This window comes from Budorcas taxicolor, chromosome X, assembly GCF_023091745.1.
Source record: "Budorcas taxicolor isolate Tak-1 chromosome X, Takin1.1, whole genome shotgun sequence".
Lineage (NCBI taxonomy): Eukaryota > Metazoa > Chordata > Mammalia > Artiodactyla > Bovidae > Budorcas > Budorcas taxicolor.
In genome coordinates this window covers 86,355,450-86,361,777 of record NC_068935.1, presented here as the reverse complement: position 1 = coordinate 86,361,777, position 6,328 = coordinate 86,355,450, and positions in this window count along the sequence as shown.

Below are 6,328 nucleotides of genomic sequence, written 5' to 3'. Positions count from 1 at the left end.
TGTTTCCTCAACCCATATGGAAGTCTCAGGAGAGACAGGCAGGGGCCTCAACGAGGAAGTACTCAGACAAGCCATATTTGCAGAAAGTAGTCTATACTTGTGAGAGGAGCAGTTGGTAGGGGTTAGGGAAAGAGAAGGGAGTGTTCTTGTGAAGAACCCAACAGCTGGCCCCTCTTTACTGACTCTGGAGAAGTCTGAAAGAACTACCAAATGGGAAAAAAAATTCCAGTTGTAAAAGCTCTTATCTGCCTAGAACATGGCCCCATTTCTTCCCCTACATGAACTTCCAGCAAACAGCAAGTCCAGGAAAACTTACTCAAGGAGGAATGATTCCAAAGAGTCAAAACCAAAAACACACATGGCTTTTGAGCCAGCAGTTCCACTTCTAGGACTGTATATACTCATGCATGTACCAAAAGACAGACATATAGAGGTATTCAGTGATGTACTGCTTGTGAAAACAAAAAGTTGGAAGCTTTCCACATGACTCATGAAATCCTGGAATGTTCATACAGCAACCTTTCAGGTAGACCAAAAGAAAAAAAAAGATAAAACTTGGACACCATTTGTGTAGTGATGTGGGATGATATCCAACATACATTATTGGGTGAGAAAAGCAAGGTGCAGGATAGTGAGAATACTATGCTGCCATTTGTATATAAAAAGGAGACTAAATGGTAAATACATAATTGAGTGTATATGCATAAACTATCTCTGGAAAGATACACAAGAAGCTGGGAACCCTGATTACCTCTGGGAAAGGGATGGGGAAGTGGGTGGCATGAGGGAAAGAATTGGGAGTGAGATAACTTCTGAAAATTATACTATGTGGATGTACTAGCTTCTCAAAAAATAACTTTTAAGCAACATGTTTTGTTCTGTTACTGTTTAAAGGAAGTCAGATTCCAGATACAGGATTTCATAACATTTAAATATAGATATGCTTAAGGTGGAGCTTAGGGCTTCCCAGGTGGCTCAATGATAAAGAATCTACCTGCCAGTGCAGGAGACACAGGTTTGATTCCTGGGTTGGGAAGATCCCCTGGAATAGGAAATGGCACCCCACCCCAGTATTCTTGCCTGGAAAATCCCATGGACAGAGGAACCTGGTGGGCTGCAGTCCCTGGGGTTGCAAAGAGTTGGACACAACTGAGTACATACAAAACAGACACAGAGAACAGACTTGGGGTTGCCAAGGAGAAGAGGGGGAGAGGAGGGACGGACTGGGAGTTTGGGGTTAGTAGATGCAAACTGTTACATTTACCATGGATAAACAACAAGGTCCAACTTTATAGCACAGGGAACTATATTCAATATCCTGTAATAAACCATGACTGACAAGAATATGAAAAAGAATATGTATCACTTAGCTATGCAGAAATTAACACAATATTGTAAATCAATTATACTTAAAAAACAAAAGGAAATTCATCTTCCTGCTGATAGAAAAATATTCCTGGGGTTTCTGGCCCATCAAAGGTCACCCTTAAGTAGGATGGGGAGGGGTGGTCAGGTCTTGCCACTTCAGGTTGATTCTGGACTCCTGCTTCCTGGAGCCCAGGTGGCAATCTGACGTGATGGGCCATGTAGGTAATCAGAGGTGAGTGAGGCAGGGACCCAGAGGCAAAGGAGTGGGGATGAACAGCAGAATGTGGATAAATGGAATGGAATTGGGGGAAAGACCATGAAGGGCTGAGTATGGGAATGGGTCGATGAGGGGCAGAGTGGGGGTGAACAGGGCAGGGCAGAGAGAAATGGAAGTATCCAATAGAGTGAGTTACTGGAGAAGAAACAGTTGAATGTAAGCAATGCCAGGGAGAATGGGAGTGAGTAGTTTGAGCAGAGGGTGGATATTGGAAATGTGGACCAAGTGGAGTAAATTGGGAATAATATGAGGCACAGTGGGAGTGACAGTGGTGAATGGGGCAAAGTGAAAAGCAGTCAGGCTCATGGCAAAATGGGGCAGAGTGTTTAGTAAGTGCATAGAGGAAGAGTGTGGGTGGGCAACGTGTGGCAGACCACCAGACCAGGCGAGTGCCAGGTGCTATGTGTGGTGAGTGAGGGGGATCTGTGGAGTTGGGCTGTAGGGTCTCAGAGTCTCAGTGATGGAGAAGCTTGTATTGATGAGAACTGAAGGGAAGGTGGTCTCAGAAGTTTCCCCAGGCCCCCCATTGGTGACCACAGGTATATGGGATGGGAGCAGCCTATCATCAGGACACACAGCTCAATGAACAGTTCCTCCATGTCAACAACATGCAGAGAGGGCAAGGCCCTCTGACAAGTGTATCCCTGACACCTTCCCCAGATCGACTTGACATTTACATTCCTGTATTTCAGTAACTCTTGTTTCTTCCATAGTAATTTCATTTATTCTCTTTAATGCATCCTACAAGCTATTAACTTACTTGCTGACTATATTTAACACATCTTAGGAATTCTGCTGCATCTCAAAAGCTGCTTGCTTACTCATCACCTGTACTTCACACATCTGCTCATATTTCAAGCTCCTAGCGTACTTACTACCTATGTTTAACACTTCTTAGGAGCTTCCTCCATCACATTTGTTTTCTTGTCCTTCAGAAGTGATGAAGCAATAGAGAAAATCACATTCTTTGAAGAGATTAATAAAGTGAGAAACCCTGGGCTGATCGAGGGAGGAAAAAGGAAAACACAAATTTTCAAATCAGAAATGATATAGTGGATATCACTACAGATTTAATTAAACATCAAGGAATTATGAAAAAACTCTGACAGTAAAGTTGATAATTTAATGTAATTAATAAAGGAGAAAAATATAATGACCTCTATAGATGCAGAGAAAGGATCTCATAAAACTCAACACCTTTCCAAATATAAATTAACAAACTAGGACTAGAAGAGAACTTCCTTAAGTCTGATAAAGGGTGCATTAAAAGAAACTGCGAAGACTTAATGGTGATATGGTAAAAACTTGTCTTGAGACAAGATACCTGCTATGCCCACTCCTATTCAACAATGTACTGGAGGCCTTGGGCAGAGAAATAAAGCAAGAAAAAGGAGTAATGACTGGAAAGGAATAAATAAAACTTTCAGTGTCTGCAGATGACATGTACACACAGAAAATCCCAAAGGACCTACAGATACATTCTGAATAAGTGAATTTAGCAAACTTGCCAAATATAAGCTGAAATTACAGAAAGTGTTTATCTTTGTACTGGCAGCAAACAACTAGAAAACTGACACCACAGTTTCAATTTTGGGGAACAGAGAAACAAGCAATGGGGCCATATAATGGAAGTCCTTGAAAGTTTAAATTTGGATGGAGTGGATTCTGACTAAAACACAGGGAGAAAAACACCTTGAGGTTTCTCACAAGGGTGAGAGAAGTAGAAGAAATGAAAAGTCACAAAGGTAAGGACAGCTCTTTAAGTGTCTGTGTAAGGAAAGGAATTGATGACAACTGGAGAGAGGGAAAGTAAAAAGGCCAGGGAAGGGGAGAATGGTTGAGAAAAGTTCATTTCAGCCTGAGGAGGCAGGGATAACATCCTGAGGACATGGCAGGCAGGCAGCATTCTTTTTTCTTTTTATATGTTGATTTTATATTATTTAAAATTTTGGTTGCACTGGGTCTTTGTTGCAGCACATGTGCTCCAGAGCGCACAGGCTACATAGTTGTGGCATGAAGGCTTAGTTGCCCCACAGCGTGAGAGATCTTAATTCCCCAACCAGGGATTGAACCTGAGTCCCCTGCATTGGAAGATGGACTCTTAACCACTGGACCACCAGGGAAGTCCCAGGGTTCTTTCTCAAAGCTAAGCAAAGAGTAGGGGAAGATACATGGAGAGGTCATTTAATCTAAGGAACTCCTATCCACGTCCTACCTCTTTTCCTTTGAGGAATACTGTTGGCATGTCTGTGGCACGTCAAAGGAACCTCTTCCTCACTAGCTGGAATCTTCCATCCACCATCCATTATCCCCAATCTTTCTAGTTCTCATTCATGTATGCAATTTTAGAGTTTTCTCTGTGCTCTTCTTTCCCAAACATGAAGATTAAGTCTGGTTTGGTAACTTGATACCCTGTTAAGAGGACATTCAGGATTTAAGGCACCTGCTTGGGCTTGGGGCCCTCTTAAGACTGAGGAAGGGGCAGTTTCAGTGGCTACACAACAAAGCTGCTCAATTTTATTTTGGCAAAGGCTGCCCATTTCCCTTGAAAGGTGAGAAAACAAATACCCACTCCAGGGTCTAAAAGGGATGAGAACATTTCAGTCCTGAATATGTTTAGCACTTCAGAGGTAAATAAGATCCCACATATCTTTTCCTCATCACCCAAGGATGATGTTGCTTCACAAACCAGCCCCTGTACACAGAGGGTGGCCAGGGGAAGTGCTGGGTATCTTGGCAGGGGTCCCCAGTGTGGCATATAGGGCTACAGGCCCTACTGGTTGGTCATTCAAATTTACTGAAGCTGGGGGCAGTACTTCGTTCTATGCAGCCAAAGTGGTTTTACCTTTGGTTAGCAATTTAATCTACTGCTTTAACATTGCATGCAGTCTACCAGCCCTGTTATAGAGGAGATGAAATCTCCATTCAGTGTCATGATCTTTTGCCCAGTCTTTCACATTGTGACCTTTGAAATGAGACACCTGATCACTGTCTAGTTGATGACGGTATCTATTTGGTACTGTTTCTCTAATCCCTTAATGGTGGCAGCCTGGTTTGTGCAGTGACAGGAAAGCTTGGGTTAGGCCAGATGCAGTGTCCACACAAACCAAGGCATTTTTAGAACCCTTGCTCAGAGGGAGGGAGTCAATATTATCAACTTGCCAATCCCTCACCACTTGGGAACTCCAGTGGATGGCCCCAGACCTCTTTGACAGCTGCCTTGGACATTGCGTAGAACACACAGGACATGCTGTTACTGCATTAACCAAGTCACTGCATTTCAAGGGCAATCCAGCGTCTTTGGCAATATGGCATTCTACCTGGATGCTATGGTAATGGCTTTTCCTGTGCACTCAATCAGTTGTGTCTACTGAAGGGTCAGTTACTATGTCACATACCTGAGCTAGGGCATCAGCTTCCTGACTGCCAAGGAGTGTCAGTGCTTTGCAAGCTGGGATCTGGAAGACAGTAAGGACAGACTCAGGCTCTTGCAGGTGAGCCCAAATGTCTTCACATATCCTGACTCCACAAGGGCTTGTTCATGATTATCTACCCCTCGGCTTTCCATTGTGCAAGTCATAGAGTTAACCCCTTTAGAACAGCCCAATTGTCAATGCAAAGGACTAAGAGCCAGGCATCATGAGTGATCACTAGCTGAACTGCTCTGAGTTCAGCCCACTTAACACTTCCCAAGGAGCATATGATTTAGTCTGGGGCAAGGCCAAGGAATCTATTTTTACTGTACTCAACTGTATTGCCCTCATGTCATCAGCAAATTAAACCAGTATCATGTGTGGTAATATCCACTTAATGGCACCAATCATAAAATAGATAACCAATGGGAATTTGCTGTATGACTCAGGGAACTCAAACAGGAGCTCTGTGACAATCTAGAAGGGTGGGATCGGGAGGGAGGGGACATGGCTGTACCTATGGCTGATTCTTGTTGATGCTTGACAGAAAACAAAATTCTGTAAAGCAATTATCCTTCAATTTAAAAAATTTAAAAAGTATAATTCATGTATCTTTTTGAAAAGAGATGCCTCGAGCTTTAATCTGCTTCAATAATATTTTTGGCTCTTAAAGGCAATTTGCTGCTCTGATCCCCAGTTCCACGTGGACTTGCTTCCACAGATCATGCTAGCCACCACTCTCCATCACTGCAAATGAGCTTTCCACAGAGTCCCTCTTATACTAACCACTCTAGGATCACTGGTTTGGGGGGCATAGAAACAGTATACATTTGGGACATCACATAACAATGAAAAGACCAGAGAGAGCTATGTCCACATAAACTAGCTGTCCATGAACTGGCACTTGACTGAATCTTACCATAGTTTAGGAGCCATGGTGTTAGATAACCACATAGCCCTAAATTACTTATTGGTTGCTTGTCTGGGGATGAGGGTGGGGTCCTGCATACTTGCCAATACATCTCTCTGCATGTGAGTAAATAACACCAAGTTTTACTGAAAGTCAAGGATATACACCATAGAGGTCATAATATCACTCTACTGACCAAACAGATTGAACAAATAAAATCTTTCCTGATTGATTCTCCTGGGTTTCCCTACTAAATTGGCAGACTTGGCTGTGAAGGGGCTTTGAAATCTGTTTGTGTCTTTATAGAATTCTGGGTCTTGAGGATGCTTTGCACTGACTCCAAACTCATGTGTTAAGAAA